We start from the raw sequence: 18308 nt of genomic DNA, 5'->3' as shown, positions 1-18308 counted from the left end.
CTATGTTTACCAATGGCGTATGCTTTTTCTTTTAAAAAAGCATTTTTATTGACCTCAATGGAATACATTGAAGTTAATGGAATCACGGATGTCCGAAGCACACAGAGTATGAACTGACGGATGTTGTTTACGCCAAGATCAAAATAATGATAATGACAATTATTTGTGGACGTCTTTTGCAAACAGTGGACGTTATTTTTTTTAGTTGTTCACGCTCAATAATTTTTTCACTGTCCTTTCCCATCTTTAATATTACATTCAATCGACTTCAATTAAAGACACAGCCAAAGGGCAATTATTCCACCTAAACTAAAATAATGTACCAACAGCCATCATTGTGATGACGAAGGTCCAAAACGCAAATGACGGACATCATTTAAAAAAAAAAAAAAAATGGAAAGGAAAAAATATCATGTGAACATAGCCTTGGTGTAACTACCCTGTTTCCCCAAAAATAAGACATCCCCTAAAAATAAGATCTAGTGGAGGTTTTGCTGCATTGCTAAATATAAGGCCTCCCCTGAAAGTAAGACCTAGTAAAGTTTTTTGTTTGGATGCATGCACGCCGAACAGAACACCGGGGCCTGCAGCTGTGATTCTTTTTAGCCATTGTCCCCTACCTTCACCATCCGCTGCAGAGCAGCTGCATGCAGGACATGAACCTGTCACCTGCCGCCAACCTTGATGTTCCCTTCCGTGGCCGTCACTTGTAAATGTGCAGGCAAGAGGCCTGCCGCCATCCCCATTGTCTCCTACCGGCAGATGTAGAACTGCACACAGTCTGCCATTATCCAGTTGCCTGCTGTACCATTTCGTATGCTGTCCCTGTTGTGCTGTACAAGTGTGCTGTGGTGAGCTCCCTCTGGTGGCCGGAAGCTGCCATACCATACGCTGTGTCCTTGCTGTGACGTGTGAATTATTTTTCATGAAAAATAAGACATCCCCTGAAAATAAGACCTAGTGCACCTTTGGAAGCAAAAAATAATATAACACACTGTCTTATTTTTGGGAAAACACAGTAGAAGCCATTGAGGAAATTGAAGCCGCTAGTAATGATTTTAGGGCAAGATTGAGAACATATGAGTTTGCTCATAGGTTTCCCCAGGGGAAACTGGTGTGAATGAGAACGTGCCTGACATCAGAGGCCTATGGACCAAACTTCATAACTAAATGTAATAACTGTTTTTTAATCACTTAGCCTCATTTATATAAAATCATAGAACCTCTGTAAAATTCAGATGTCAAGATAAAATGAAGAACATGTTTTACCATTATAGATAACAGAAATCAATCATACATGTCAACTTCAGGGAGATAATACCAGTGGATTATGCAGGTTAAGGGTCACACAGGACAGCTGGAGAGTCACAGGTTAGAGATTCCTTTTCTAGGATATGCCATTAATATCTGCTGTGAACTAAACGGCAGCAGGGCTAGGAATAGTCATCTGGCACTTAGCATCTCTTTCTGGCATTTTAGTAGGCTGTATGGCCACTCAGGGACGGTTTTAGGGTTTTGCAGGCCCTCGGGCAACAAATCCTCAGCTGGCCCCTCATCCATTTACTATGCACCCATCATCCACACACTATGCACAATCATTTGAGACACCACTAACATACACAAATACAGACTACTGACACACACACATTACTGACACATACACTTACTGACTGGCACACAAACGTACTGACTGACACCCACCCACCTACTGACTGACACACATTACTGACAAACATACTGACTGACTGACACACACTTTACTAACTGACACACACATACTGTATACACACAGCACTTACAGCTCAGTCTTCTCCCTCTTCCTCTCTGTAGGGCCGATCTCAACACTGTAGTATTGAGGACCTGCAGGTCATGTGATCAGGTCCTTCATCCGTCTCTCTCTGCAGGACGCTTACAGGTCCTGCCTGCCTCCTGTGTCTTCTGATGTTTAGTGTTCACTCTGCACTACAGTCAGTGGGCTGAACATCAGAACATCAGACCCGTTTCCCTCTTCTGGGGCCCCGGCACTTGCCCAGGTAAGCCCTGTGCTGATTCCGGCCCTGTGGCCACTGACTATAATGAACATTTTAGGGAACATTTAGTTACAGCCGGGGTGTACACTAAGGAGAAGGTACAGATTCGGCCCTTCTACCTGGCGTACACCTGCCATATCCCCCGCATGAGCAGGCAGTGGGGTTTGGGGAGGGGGGGCATGGTAAGGCTCCCGCAGCTCATTTATTTGGATTTACACCGTAAATCATGATCCAAATCCGGGAGCTGGCAGCAGGTATAGATTTGGTACACCAGGAGCATGGACGGCCAGCTGGATTTACTAAGAGGAGTGCGCCTCTTAGTGAATTCGGCCAGGGAAAGGGGGGTGTAATTTAAGATGGGCGTCTGAGTACGCTGGTCTTGAAAAAGCCCTTCTTCATGTGCATATGTCCAATTAGATCATGCAGATACTAAAACTGGAGCATGACAACAGCAAAATTATATGGAAGTGAACTTCTGAAGGGTCTGGATTTTATTTTGACATTCTTAACCAATTATACAATTGTCTTTTGGTTTTATGTATTGTACAAAAATATCCTTTAGTTTCTGTGTTACTGACTTAGAGAAGTGAACCTGAGGCTGTGGTTGACTTTGTAGCCAGTATAATTTTATATTTATTACGCAGAGAGACGCTGTATAGGGGAATTCCAGTGAGGGACGTTCAGAAAATGATCCCCTGGTTTCCAGAGTGGAATTTTTTAACAAGACATTTCAATAGGTCATTCTATATATTGCGTATTTGTAGAATATATGGGTTTATATAAACTATGAGCCAGATTAATTGGTCTAATGGTGCGTTTACATACAATGATTATATTGTTCGAATTTTCGCGATAACGATCGCATTTGAGGGATATTCTGTTCATGTAAACACTGCGAACGATCAAGCTCTTAAATCATCATTGGTCGTTCACTGAAAATTCGCAGGTCGCTTCGTTTAAACAGTCTTGCACCGATTCACCCTATGTGTGAGATAGGCCAAATCGATCTTAAAATGATCACAATAACAATGTTTTCAAACGATTTATCATTCCATCTAAACGCTGATCGTTATAAAAAACACATTGTTCTTTCTAAATCGTTAATCGTTCAATTGGGCGAATTATCGTTCTGTGTAAACACACCATTAGACAACAATTAGTCATTTTTTTGTTTTAGACATAGAGCAACCAATCACAGCTCATTTTGAAAACTGAAAGCTGAGCTGTGATTGGTTGCTGTCTGGGACAAAAATCAGCCGTAAGCCCAGGCAGCTGGTGACAGAATACACCCATGGCTCCTATATTTTCTAAATGGACAAGGCTGCCATAAACTTCTAATCATCATTATACATTAGCCACTCTTTGTAAGGTGGCAAACAGCAGTCCTATTCTTCTAATGCCTCTGAGAAGAACAGAAGAGGGAATAGTTGGATTTTGATCCTAAATCACCGGACATTTTTAACCCATCTCAATTCCACCTGGGAATTAGCTAAAACTGCAATAAGTGCCCTTTTTAAAGGGACACTCCAGAGAAAAATCAATTTTAAATAAAAGCTGTTCCAAAGAGCAGGAGGAAGTCTTGGCACCATGGTTGGCAGAATGACGCATGGTTCTCACTGGTCCTTTCCGCATTGCACCTCTAGCCTAGCTCCTGAAGTGCAGACAGAATCATTGAATGTACCGCCAGGTCACTGTCTGTGGCAGAGTAGCTTACTAGTGGTCCCTGACATGGACAGAGGGGGCAGCAGAGAGCCTGTGTTGGAGGCACAAAAGATCGTAATATAATCCCAAACTACCAGAAAATGTGCAAAATTGGGATAAAGATACAATACGAAGCTGTATGGCTTTGCACTAGCTTTTTATTGAACAATCATTTTTTTCCATAGTACCCCTCTAATGCACATTTTCATAAGCCGTGTCTTTGCAGAGCAGTCTTTGCGGCCAGTCCTGTGAAAAGAGAAAGATTGCCAATCCTTTATTGGGGGGCACTGAATCGCGTTGTCCAGAGTTGTTACTTATAGCAGTAATTCACTACAAGTTTAGGTATTAAGAAGCTTCTAACAAGCAACCCCACTCCAAACTCCTAGTCATGGGCTATATCATTCCATTATTTTGCTTCGGAAAACAAATGCCTGCAAATAAGGGCTTACCAATATATCAGCACAGAATCGAAATAACATGGATATGCTTTCAGCAAATAATTAGCTTTGTGTCAATTTCTTTAAATATGCAGAAAAAGATAATTTAACTTCTGACCCATGTCTTCTGTCATCTCAAGAACAGGCCGTTAAGTAGTTTCCAAACAGGAAGCAGATTTTTTAGTCAGTCCCTGTTACACAAGCTGGCTTTTACTCAAGGACTTGGTTATATTGCATAGTGAGCACATCTCAGAGCTGACCAAACATCACGCGCCTGCAGGAGTATACAAAGGGGAGAATTGCACAGCCCCCCTCATCTTCCTGACATCCTCCACACTTGTGGTCTGACTGATCTGAACACCATGTGGATTCATCATTCCTCTGCTTTCTCAAGTTTACATACTGGATATTATAAAATATTTACACTGCGTATAATAATCATAGATATCGCTCTGGAAGCTGCTGCTGTTCATGACATGCAGTGGATCATGGGTAATTTGTACAAAGTGCAAATATGGCATGGTCTGAAGCAATATTCTTACTGGAAACTAATGAAAACCCCACAGATCCTACTGTGAGCCATTGAGATTAACGACAATTTCTTTAGATACATTTGAAAAAGGATAGAGCATAGCCAGTGTAGCAGGCCAGATTAATCCCCGTCCAGATTATACACAGGTATAAAATAGCTTAGGCCAGAGTATACCCCGTGGTATAAATTGGCTTAGGCCAGAGTATCCCCCGGGGTATAATATAGCCCAGGTCAAATTTTACCTGGAGTGTAAAATAGCCTAGACCAAACTATACCCCGGGGTATAAAATAGCCTAGACCAAACTATACCTGGGGGTATAACATAGCCTAGGCCTAGAGTATACCTATCCAGGCCAGAATATATCCATCTAATGTCGAACCAGGCCACAGTATACCCGAGGGCATAAACTATATACATGGGGGTTTAAAACAGCCTAGGCCATGCTATATCTCTCTGGACCATAATGTTATTACTTCACTGGTTTTCTCAGTATTTGGGGGTGTAAAATAGTCTAGGCCAGACTATATCCCTCCAAGTTATCATGTCACTGGTTTTCTCAGTTCTAGCACAGGCTACAGTGTACTTCAGGGGATATATTCTATACCAGGGGGTGTAAAATAGCTTATGTGGTGTCCCACTAGGGGTGTTGCATATATATACACCCTTAGCAAAAGTCTGTACTTATTGTGTTATTATGATGATGAAAGTAGTACTAAAGTTCACCATTAGATGTCGCTATATTATATATGTGAGTATAGAAGCTGCACAGCTGAAGGATTGCAAAAGGTTATAGTTTTCTATGTGTCACCTGAATCTGTAGACCAGTAAAAGTCTAGCTTTCTTCTTTCCTATCAACGCCTCTCTTTCTTCTTCTATTGCACTCTTTCACCCACTCACAGTGCACCTAACACGCTGGGGAGGAAGTAAGTCACATGGGTGGAGGAGGAACTAATTTCTTTTCGTTCTGGGCGTTGTTAAGGAAGGACACACGCTACATGGCTTTCCACAGTGGTCCTGTCTGGGCCCTGGCCCTCTGCCAGGACCCCGTACCTCAAGTCAGTCTTAGCTAGTACCTCGCATTGGAAGGACGCAAGAAAGCACGCTGCTACCAATTTCTTCACTAGTTGAGGTACTTCACTAGTTATCACTTTTTATGCTGTTTTTGTCACTTATCTCTAATTTGTTGAAAAGTGCATAGATCTTTTTTTTTTATCATACTTGGACATACAGCTGCTTCCTTTTGTTGGGAAATACAGTACAGAGCTTACATTGAGCTGACTATAGATGGCGCTGTCCCATCAGTGCATCATCTGCACTATTTTTTTGAGCAGGAGGTTTTTGTGGGCTGCGCAAAATGTTACGGATGTTGCGCAAAAATCATTATTATACGCAAGTGCCTTGATACATCTTGCACAATTTATGCCTAAGGCTGGGTTCGCACTGCGCTTTGTGCGGTCCGTTTTTTTCAATCTTTTTGCAAATTAACCTCTTAAGGACACATGACGTACCCGTACGTCATGTGCCCGCAAGAGGTGTTCAGAGCGGGACTGCGCAGCCACCCCTCTCTGAACCGCCGCGGTCCCAGGTGCCGCTTGTAGCAATCGGACCGTGCCCGCTAATACAGTAATCAGATGCAGCTGTCAAAGATGACAGCTGCATCCAATTACCGGATGCAGCACTTTCCTGGTGTCTAGTGGCGGAGATCGCTCCCCCGGGACGTTGTCCCGGAGGAGCGATCTCCGTGACTGGTGCCGGCCGGGGTCTCCGCCAAAATGGCGCTGATTCCGGTTCGGCACTCGGATGCTTTTGGCTGCAGCAGCCGAAAGCATTTAAGTGCCGATCTCATTGATCTTTGCTGTATAACTATCAAAGATCTCAATGAGAGATTAGTGTACTTATCCTAGAAGTCCCCCAGGGGGAATAACCCTAACCCCAGGGGGGCTTCTAGTATAAGTGCAAAAAAACAAAAACAAAGTATTGGTATTAGTAAAAAGCCCCCTCCCCTAATAAAAGTCTGAATCACCCCCCTTTCCCCATGTTTTAAATAAAAGTAAATAAATAAATAAATATGTTTGCTATTGCCGCGTGCGTAATCGCTTGAACTATTAATTATAATCGTAATCGTAACGAAAAATGCAAGTGCAATGGCCTTTTAAACACAAGGAGCAAAAAACTAAAACGCAAAAACAAAATTTGGCTCCGTCCTTAAGAGGTTAAAAAAACAGATTAAAAAACGGATCAAAACGCATCTTTTTTAGCATACACAAAAACGTGGTCAACCACATTTTTTGTGTATGCTAAAAAAACTCATGTATTTTTATCCTTTTTTTAAACTATGGAAGTTAATGGAAAAACTGATCAAAACAGAGGCACACAAACGCCAGCCTAAGACAGCTTGGCTACAAAGCTACACTAGGGTGAGATTTTGCGCAAAAAAACTGAAATTTACCCATGATAAATCTAATGAAAACTAGTTAATAGAACATCCCCCCCCCCCTTCAAACATAAAAAAAGGTGCAGGCATTGGAAACTGATGAAAAATGGTGCAAAACCCTTAATAAATCTTGCAAAAATATTTATGAAGTGCACAAAATCTCCTTATTAGCCAAAAAAAATGGTGCAAACACAATGACAAATGTCCCCTATGGGGGAGATTTATCAAACTGGTGTAAAGTGAAACTGGCTCAGTTGCCCCTAGCAACCAGTCAGATGCCACTTTTCATTCCTCTAAGACTCTTTGGAAAATGAAAGGTGGAATCTGATTGGTTGCTGGGGCAACTGAGCCACGTTCCCTTTACACCATGTTTGATAAATCTCCCCCTATGTGATTGGACTCTTAAGATTTAAGACAGTCAGCTTCTCACTTAACTCAGCAGATAAAGCCGAATCTTCAATAAAAAGTTGAAAAACTAAGAAATTCTTGTGTATATCACTCAATGCTACTGATTTCATGGGGGTATAAAATGGCCTGAGGGGGTATGAATTGGCCTAGGCCAAAATATACCCGGGGTATAATCTAGCCTAGACCATTTTAACCCTGGTTATAGTCTGGGCTGGGGATATACTCTGGCCTGTTACACTGGGCCACGGCACAAAGAGGAACTTTTGAGTATAACACAGGCTGTAAGATAGGATCTTTACAAGATAAGTAATGCAAGGTTTGTTCAAAGAAACTCCACTAGCAGATTAGTGAGTGCAGCTCTGAAGTTAGTCAGAGCTGTACAAGGCAAGTACAAGGTTAGTTTTACAGGACTGTAATATATGATTGCAGTTTCTATTGGGGGAAGGTTCTTTATTACTGATAGAGTAACACAGCAAGTGGGTTTGACTCTTGTGGCTATAATCAGATGATAAGATATAGACATATTATAGTTGTCTCAAAACCGCATATGCTACAGATCACCGCAATGATGTAAAATGTGTAGAACAAAAGGAAAAAAAAACAAGTGATGGAAATTCAGTCAGACACATCCCTGGAAAAAATACAGTAACATTTCCGCTGTGGATATGGTAAGTACAGTACTGTGGAACATTTACTTAATCATGAAATATTGTGACATACCAGAGTTCACTGCCAATACCCTTCAGACAGTTGTTGGCACCCCATAGTAACCAGCATCCAGGAATCAGACCCATTAAGTATTTCACCATTAACCTTGCACGAGGTTAAATATAGATAAATGTAAAGTTATGCATGGATTAGGCATGGATTGAAAGGAGAGTGACATAATATTTCCACTTTACAAAGCATTTTTGCAGATTTATCTGGAGTATGCTGATCAGTTCTGGGCACTGGTTTACAGAAAGGATGTCCTGGAGCTGGAAGAAAGTTTTGAAGAATTACATTATTTAATTAGACATTTTGAGAATAGACATCTAAGGGGTATGTGACAAACCTATTAAAATGGCGCATACAAATAAATTCATAAACTGTTCCATGTAAAACACCCTCAGAAGTCTATGGGATGTTCCCTCCATCTGGAGGAAAAAAAGGTTCAGTCATCACAGGCCAAAAGCCTTCTTTACCATAAGTGTGAACAGTCACCTCAGGATCTGATCACAGCAACAACAGTGGAGGGCTTCAAAACAGGCTTAGAGGAAAAGAACATCACTGCTTATTTAAAGGTGTTGTCTCATAAGGCAAAATCAGATGTGTAGATATGTAAATTAGTACAAAAATGTAGTGTCCCACCACAGGGGGTTCTCTAAGTTTTATACCACCCAGGTAAAGTAACTCAGGTGTCACATCAAGTGCTGGTAGCTGTGTATTCCACTCCAGCCACTAGGTGTCTCACTTCTCCTGTGCAGAGCTGAAGTACAAACCAGGTTTAGCTACGTTTTATATGTAATGTTGCATCTATATGTTTGTATATTAGAGCAAACACTCTTTACACTACAACATCCTATATAAGGTAGGGATTTCCTGTCAGGAGGGGGTCTTTAGTTCTTCCTAGAGAGTGTATAAGAGACAGAACCAGCCTAAGAGTTCATGCTGCAGTAACTAAGCTGTCCTGGCTTAGGCCAGAGCCATTGAATAGCAGCCACACAGAACATGTCAGTTCACACAATGGAGCATGCAGCTCCGGCTGCATGCTCTTTTGTGTGTAGCGGTGAACTCGGATGCAGGCACACACTGGTGAACCCGCATCCGAATTCAGCAGAAATTAAGATAATTCAGCCGGTACTGCAGTACTGGCCAGGATGATCTTCAATAACACTGGCTGTTACTGGTGCCCAGGGGAACTACAAGTACTAACCAACCATCACTGTGCAAACCTAAGGAGTGTGCTAGCTCCTGTTGAAGTCTTTTAGCGTCTTTAACCCAGACCATGACCAAAATGATGACTGTTACCCCAAGCATTTCCACAGATCTCCCTCCATTCTTCGAACAGCGCTCTCTCTAGACTGCTGCAGCTGGTAGTTTTATGGAGACTGCAAATACCTGTAATAATCTTGGATATCTTCACAATTTCCTTTAAGTTTCCCTGTTAGTATTCAGACCAGAATACAATAATGAATATAGCTGTAACTGGAAAAACAGGTTGATCAATCCTTTTGAGGTTGGGGTTTAAAAAGTACCCTACTTTTGGTGGAGGTCAATAAAGGACTTACACTGTCTTCTCAGTAGGGGAACAGAAACTAAGGATTTTTTTCTGATCCAGTCTTATAAAAAGGAAGTGCAAGTGAGATGTCTAAATGAAGGAGAAAAAACTGAGGTATTTTTTAGTCCTTTAACCCATTAATGCACTGTGATGTCTCAACTGAGGTACCTTGATGTACTATAATGTCAAGGAGATTACACAGGCACTGACGCTTAGCCTGCATGATCATTTGCAGAAGGACACGTGACACACAGCTGTGCACGTCATAACTGGCAGGATTAGAGACTTATCCCATTCAGTGGCATCAAGCCTGAACAAACTCCTATCAGCTGCTGGGCTCACTATGGAGAAGCTGTAAGTTATAATATACGTTAACACAGTGCTTCAAAACCTGTGGTTTTCCATAGCTGGTTTCGGAACAGTGCTATTATGGAATCCAGCATATTATATTCATGTAAAAATAACACTATAAATAAAAGAAGATGCTACTTTCAGAAAGAGAAAATAAAAAAGTTATGTTGTTCTAAGGATTCATTAAAAGTATTTATAGGACCCCTATATAAGAAAGCCTCCAAATATAAAAAAATGTGATCAAGAACTATACACAACCCTAGTTGAGAGATTTGAGGGCAGCAGGGCTCTCTAGTGGACATAGGCAGGAAGCACAGGCCATTTTGCTGGTGTAAGCAGATGCACAGGGCCATATTTAGGATGGAAATGATTACTTGCAGTGGTATGTTTGACCTTTACACTGGCTACATTAGATTTTAACAGCACTGAGCGATGGATTCTTTAAGTTGTTGGTACAGATTTGCTTATACAGTAATTCCCTGGAGCTTCCCTGCTTTATATCACAACAATTTATTAATACACGGATGGATTAAGAACATAAACTGTAAATTCAACCATAGAAATTGTGGCACATTGTTCTGGTGATATAATACAGGCAAAGAGGGATGATTGGAATAGTTAACATGATCTGGCACATAAAAAGTCCTGGGGGTGCCTGATTCTTTGAACTCCACTGTAAATAGAGTCAGTAAGCCTTGGGCTAGTTGTTTTTTATTTTTTTTTATCTCACAATGACAACTGCTTTTCATATGCCCTATTGAGGCACATAGACAGTGTAGAGAGGGACCCCTGGGGAGGGGAGGTGCATATCAGCAGGAATGGATCTGTCATTATGTGGGAGTTGGGGGCTAGATCTGTCATGGAGGCTAGATCTGTCATGGTGGTGATACCATGAATGAGAGGCGTTGAGTCATGTTGGCATGAACAGTGTATGAGCAGCACCCTGGCTTTCTAAAGGTCCCTCCCCCCCACAGGCCGCTCACAATCACTGACTGTGCACTTGTGAAGGGGATTAAAGTCAATGGAGCCTAGAAAACAGGCTGTATAAGTGCAGATCCTACCTTTTTGTGATCCAGGCTCCTGGCCAGTGCATGAACTGTGGCATTCACAGTCATGTGCATTAGCCCATAGACTGTAATTGTGGCGGTTGCCCGACCGGTCACTTACTAGATATGGTACTGTGTAACGACACTATTATGGTGGTTGGTCGGTGGAGTATAGCTCGGACAGATGTCATGTTGTTGTGATGGTAGTGCTCATCCAGCACAGGTATGAGGCACACCTGCTTTTAGTTTTTTGTGTCTGGCTTTACCCTTTCCCCAATGGTCGGTGACCTACCGGGTTGTACCCACAGAAAAGGGGAGACGACCCAAGGACGTTGTAACTGCGGGGTAGGTTCTTGTGCAATAACCACTTAATCCCAGTAAAATAAATAAACTTTTCGTTACTGAAGGAATACTTTAGCGTGCACTGTAGAGAACTGTAGAGGTAGAATATCAGTGCTGACTTGATTGCGTGCTGAGAAGGTAGAGTGAGTTAAGAAAAGTAGAGAGGAGTAGGTCATGAGAGTTCAGAGTAGTGGAGAGTTTGTCCTGAGAGTCCCAACCCAAAGTAGTACTGTACTTTAGAAGTTTAGAAGAAGTAGAAGAATACTTGAGAATACTTGAGAGAAGAATACTTGTTCCTGTGTTTCGACTTTTTTCGCTATACCTTCTTTTGTCGCTATAGCGTCAGCACGCTTCTCCAGACGTAGCCCGGGGGGCTTCTAATTACTGTATGTGAAGGGGGGAAAGTGTTTTTATTATTAAAAATCCCTTCCCCTAGTAAAAGTCTGAATCACCCCCCTTTTCCCATTTTATAAATAAAAATAAATAAACAAACATATAGCGCTGGTAAATTCAAGTACCATTTTTTTTTTTTCAAATATATTTTTTTCTGTCATGATGATAGATAGGTACTCCTCCTATAAAAAAAAACTCATTGTCATTGTATGATTTTTAAATAATTATTTAGCATTTTATTGCATGGAATAAGTATTTGATACTATAGAAAAACTGAATATTTGGTACAGAAACCGTTGTTTGCAATTACAGAGGTCTGACGTTTACTGTAGTTCTTGACCAAGTTTGCACACACTGCAGCAAGAATTGTGTCCCACTCCTCCATAGAGATGTTCTCCAGATCTTTCAGGTTCCAGCAGGGGCATAGCTAATGTCTCTTGGGCCCTGGTGCAAGAGGTCAACTTGGGCCCCCCCTTCCTCGACCAAGCGATGCTATTGGTATATCTCATATTGCCAATAATACCAGTATATACGAAATATTATTACCATACATATTACCGCCATATTTTTACTAACCAAATCCTTTACACTCAGACCAATATTGCCAATAATACCAGTATACAAGGGGCAAATATTACCGCCACAACCACTACCATCACCACCATATTGTTACTGACCAAATCCAGTATACTAAATCCAATAAAACATAGTACCAGATAAAAGTAACAAATATTACCACCACATATTGACTAACACCACCACCTACTGAATAACACCGCCACATACTAACATCACCACATACTGACTAACACCGCCACATACTGAATAATAACGCCACATACTAACATCACCACATACTGACTAACACCGCCACATACTGACTAACACCGCCACAAACTAACACCACCGCTGCTACTAACAACACAACTGCTACTGACTAACACCACCACTGCTACTGACTAACACCACCACCGCTGCTACTAAATAACATCCACTGTACACAGATCAATATCACCTCATCCAGTCATATAGAGGCTGACCCAGCTGTACATAGGTTGTATACACCATATACATTGCAGTGCAGTTATATCAGGTAGGTCACAGGGGGCGTCTTCTCTGATCAGAGTTCTTCCATTTTCATCTTCTTTTCCATCTTCCCTGGGCCATTATGAGAACTTCTCCGAGCCACGAATCCACAGAATCTGCCAGACAGACATATTAGGCTCCTCACTCCATTAGGCAATATCCTCATCTCTCTACAAACTGTACATCTGTATTGGCCCCTTTACACCCTCATTTAGTGGGTAGGCTGACTCTATGTGACCCCCTTATAGTACATACCACCTCTTTGTAGACCACTATAGTACATGCATCCCTCTGTGCATGCCCTATTGTATACGCCCCCTGTGTATTCCCCCTTATAGATGGCCCCACAATGTTATCCCCCTTACAGATGGCCCCCCTTGTGTTATCCCCCTTATAGATGACCCCACTTGTGTTGTCCCCCTTATAGATGGCCCCCTTGTGTTATCCACATTATAGATGTCCCCCAATGTTTCCCCCTTATAGATTGTCCCTGTTGTCCCCCTTATAGATGGCCCCCTTGTGTTGTCCCCCTTATAGATGCCCCCCATGTTATCCCCCTTATAGATGCCCCCGTTGTCCCCCTTATAGATGGCCCCATGTTATCCCCCTTAAAGATGCCCCCCATGTATCCCCCTTATAGATGCCCCTACTGTTATCCCCCTTATAGATTGTCCCCTTTGTGTTGTCCCCCTTATAGATGCCCCCCATGTTATCCCCCTTATAGATGCCCCCCATGTTATCCCCCTTATAGATGGTCCCATGTTATCCCCCTTAAAGATGCCCCCCATGTATCCCCCTTATAGATGCCCTTACTGTTTTCCCCCTTATAGATGCCTCCCATGTATCCCCCCTTATAGATACCCCTCCTGTTATCCCCCTTATAGATGCCCCCATGTATCCCCCTTTTGTTGCCCCTCCATGTTATCCCCCTTATAGATGCCCCTCCTGTTATCCCCCTTATAGATGCCCCCATGTATCCCCCTTTTGTTGCCCCTCCATGTTATCCCCCTTAAAGATGCCCCCCATGTATCCCCCTTATAGATGCACCTCCTGTTATCCCCCTTATAGATGCCCCCCATATCCCCCTTATAGATGCCCCCCCATGTATCGCCCTTATAGATGGCCCCCATGTAATCCCCCTTATAGATGCCCCACCATGTATCCCGCTTATAGATGCCCCCCATGTATCCCCCTAATAGATGCCCCTCCTGTTGTCCTCCTTATAGATTCCCCCCATGTATCCCCCTTATAGATGCCCCTCCTGTTGTCTCCCTTATAGATGCCCCCCATGTATCCTCCTTTTGTTGACCCCATGTTATCCCCCTTATAGATGCCCCTCCTGTTATCCCCCTTATAGATGCCACTCCTGTTATCCCCCTTATAAATGCCCCTCCTATTATCCCCCTTATAGATGCCCCCCATGTATCCCCCTTATAGATGCCCTCATATTATCCCCCTTATAGATGCCCCCATGTATCCCCCTTATAGATGGCCCCCATGTTATCCCCCTTATAGATGCCCCCATGTATCCCCCTTATAGATGCCCCCCATGTATCCCCCTTATAGATGCCCCCCCATGTATGCCCCTTATAGATGTCCCCCCATGTATCCCCCTTATAGATGGCCCCCCCATGTATCCCCCTTATAGATGGCACCCCCCTGTTCAAAGCAGAGGGGGAAAAAACACTCACCTGCAACTCGCTCCCCCGCCGTGTATCTCATCTGCAGGCTCGGTCTCCTCCCCAGCTGACACGCGGCTCGGTCCCCGGCAGCACACACACCAGTGAGCTCTGTGTGCGCTGGGGATGTTACTTCCGGCTCAGGGGCGATTGTTATAGACATTCCCTGCACCGGAAGTACTGTACTTCCCCGGCGCACACAGAGGTCACTGATGTGTGCTGCCAGGGACGGGACTCGAGGCGGGAGCCGCGCGTCAGACGGGGGACCAGCCTCTTGTGACTGCAAGAAAAACACTGCTTGTCACAAGAGGGAGGAGGGCAGTGTGGTGCCAAGGGGAGGCTTCGCGGGCCCCCCCCCCTTGGTAGTGGCCCGGTCGCTGTGGCGACCGCGGTAGCTACACAACTGGGATTTTAGGACTGTGGCTGGGCAACACTGTGTTTCAGCTCCTTCCACAAATTTTCTGTTGGATACAAGCCTAGTGACTCACTAAGCCAGTAATGCTTTTTACGGAGCCCCCCTTAATTGCCCTGGCTGTGTGTTTCGGGTCATTGTCATTCTGGAAAACCCAACCATGACCTATTTTCAATGCTCTTACTGAGGGAAGGCGGTTGGTGGACAAAATCTTGCGATACATCTATCCTCCTTTCAATACGATGCAGTTGTCCTGTCCTCTTAGCAGAGAAGCACCCTCAAAGTGTGATGTTTCATCCTCCATGCTTTACGGTTGTGACTGTGTCCTTGGGGTTGTACTCATCCTTCTTCCACCAAACATGGTGAGTGCAGTTGATACTAAAAAGTTCCATTTTGGTCTTATCTGACCACATGATCTTCCCCCATGTCTCCTCTGGATCATCCAGATGGTCATTGGCAAAGTTCAAATGGGCCTGTACATGTAAACAGAGAAGCTTGCATGCCCTGCAGGAGTTTAATCCATGATGGTGTAGTGTATTACTAACAGTAATCTTCAAGACTGTGGTCCCAGCTCTCTTCAGGTCATTGATCAGGTCCTCCCGTCTAGTTCTGGGCTGATTCCTGACATTTTTTAGAATCATTCTTACCCCACGCAGCAAGATCTTGCATGGAGCCCCAGACCGAGGAAGATTGACAGTTATATTCTTTTATTTTCTAATAATTGCGCCAATGGTTGTTGCCTTCTCACTAAGCTGCTTGCCTATTGCCCTGTAGCCCATCACAACCTTGTGTTAGTCCGCAATTTTGTCCCTGGTGTCTTTAGACAGCTCTTAATTCTTAGCCATGATGGAAAGGTTGGAATGAGATTGAGTGTGAGATGATCGCTTCGTGTAAACAGTCTTTCACCGATTCACCCTATGTGTGAGATGGGCTTAAGCAATCTTAAAACGATCCCAATAACAATTTTTCCAAATGATATATCTTTCTGTCTAAACAATGATCGTTATAAAAAACACATAGTTACTTCAAAATTGTTAATCGTTCCATTGGGCGACTTATCGCTCTGTGTAAATGGACCATAAGAGCTGGAATTCTTGCTGGTTGGTAGGTGATTGAATACTTATTTCATGCAATTTAAAGGAAAAGTCAGGCCAAAATTTATTTTTTATATGTTATTACTTATGGAAAGTTATACAATTTTCTAATGTACATTAATTATGGTAAATGCTCATATACTGCTATTTCCCTTAATTTAGTGTATCAGGAAGTGTTAGAATTCTCTCAGAAGCAGTGACGTCACGACGAATGGTGTAATTCCTATGGAGTGTCAAGCAGGGGGCGCTCTATATATAGAAGTCAATAAGTACCATTGACTTCTATATATAGTGTGCCCCTGCTGGACACTCCATTGGAATTACAATGGATGTGTGTATGTAATGTAATGTTATGTACTGTACTTTGTGATTGAATACACTTATGAAATACTTTGGGGAGCAAGTGTCCTTGCTCCCCAAAGTATCTCATAAATGTATTCAATAAATACATTTGCAGGGCACCGAGCAGGGAGGGAGAGAAGTGCCATCTACCTCCCCCCTCCCTGCTCGGTGCTGGGCACATATACAAAGTACTACTCCCCCATTATCTGCAGATAATGGGGGAGTAGTACCTGTGCTATCTATCGCCGCCCATGCCGCCGCTGCTCACAGAAGTGCCGCTCTTCATACCCCCTCCTCCTCTCGGCTTCAAACACTATGGTGCCGCTGACTCCCCGCCGCCCGCCCGCCAGGGAGCCAGCGGCGGGCGGGCGGCGGGGAGTCAGCAGCACGGGCGGCGGGGAGTCAGCCGCGCTGGTGGGCGGCGGGGAGTCAGCGGCACCATAGTGTTTGAAGCCGGGAGGAGGAGGGGGTATGAAGAGCGACACTTCTGTGAGCAGCTGCGGTGCGGGCGGCGATAGATAGCACAGGTACTACTCCCCCATTATCTGCAGATAATGGGGGAGTAGTACTTTGTATATGTGCCCAGCACCGAGCAGGGAGGGGGGAGGTAGATGGCACTTCTCTCCCTTCCTGCTCTGTGCCCTGCAAATGTATTTATTGAATACATTTATGGGATACTTTGGGGAGCAAGTACACTTGCTCCCCAAAGTACTCCATAAATGTATTCAATCGCAAAGTACAGTACATTACATTACATACACACATCCATTGTAATTCCAATGGAGTGTCCAGCAGGGGCGCACTATATATAGAAGTCAATGGTACTCATTGACTTCTATATATAGAGCGACCCCTGCTGGACACTCCATAGGAATTACACCATTCGTTGTGACGTCACTGCTTCTGAGAGAATTCTAACACTTCCTAATACACTAAATTAAGGGAAATAGCAGTATATGAGCATTTCCCATAATTAATGTACATTAGAAAATTGTATAACTTTCCATAAGTAATAACATATAAAAAATAAATTTTGGCCGGACTTCTCCTTTAATTTCAACGCCATTCAGTGGCCACTGGCAATACAATTTTGCCGTGTGATTTGTTCCACATAAAATGATGACAACCTGACCCCTCTCCTGTCTCCAAAGTTAGGGCCTGTGCACACAGAGCAAAGAGGTGGAAATTTCAAGCTGAGTCCACACCACAGACTCCGCTTGAAATTCTGCCTGTCCTATTGCTGTCCTTCAGTGTCAATTGAGTGAAAAGCAGAGGCAAAAAAAAAGCCCCATTGAAGCAATGGGACTCCGCTCGGAATTTTTACCTTTTTTGCTCTGTGTGCATGGGCCCTTATACTTCTCAGAAGGAAGAGGTGGGACAATATCCCAACAGAGGTGGAAATGGAGTACCAAGGAGCAAGAAAAGGACTTGCACTGCAAGGTACCAATGCTAACCACTGAACCACTGTACGTCATAAAACCTCATCTACACATAGTTATTAACTAAAGGAACAGTAAAGCTCCTCTAAACCTAAAATGCATTCTTTTTTTCCCCATACTGTCCCGTGTATAAAAAAAAAAAAAATCAATTTTAAATCACTGCAGTTCACATACTGTCCACAAGATGTCAGCACAACAGCCTTCCTAATCTGTGGCTGGATGTGTTTCACTTTATTTACATTCCCCCACGGCCTTTTCTTTAGCCGGAAGTGCTTTTCAAAATACTTCCCTCCAGACGCAGCATCAAGGAGGTAATGGTTC

General features: G+C 43.4%; 1 long non-coding RNA gene across 1 annotated transcript; it reads right to left on the bottom strand.

Annotated features, from left to right (window-relative positions):
* Positions 1-3918: 3918 nt before the first annotated feature.
* LOC138789652 (uncharacterized) lies at positions 3919-18246 on the bottom strand. Its single transcript, XR_011362750.1, has 3 exons — positions 18162-18246; positions 8264-8520; positions 3919-3977 (listed from the first exon to the last, which is right to left on the bottom strand). It is a non-coding gene; the product is annotated as an uncharacterized lncRNA (long non-coding RNA).
* Positions 18247-18308: the final 62 nt, after the last annotated feature.

Source organism: Dendropsophus ebraccatus, chromosome 4, assembly GCF_027789765.1.
Source record: "Dendropsophus ebraccatus isolate aDenEbr1 chromosome 4, aDenEbr1.pat, whole genome shotgun sequence".
Lineage (NCBI taxonomy): Eukaryota > Metazoa > Chordata > Amphibia > Anura > Hylidae > Dendropsophus > Dendropsophus ebraccatus.
This window is presented reverse-complemented; position numbering and strand designations above follow the sequence as displayed.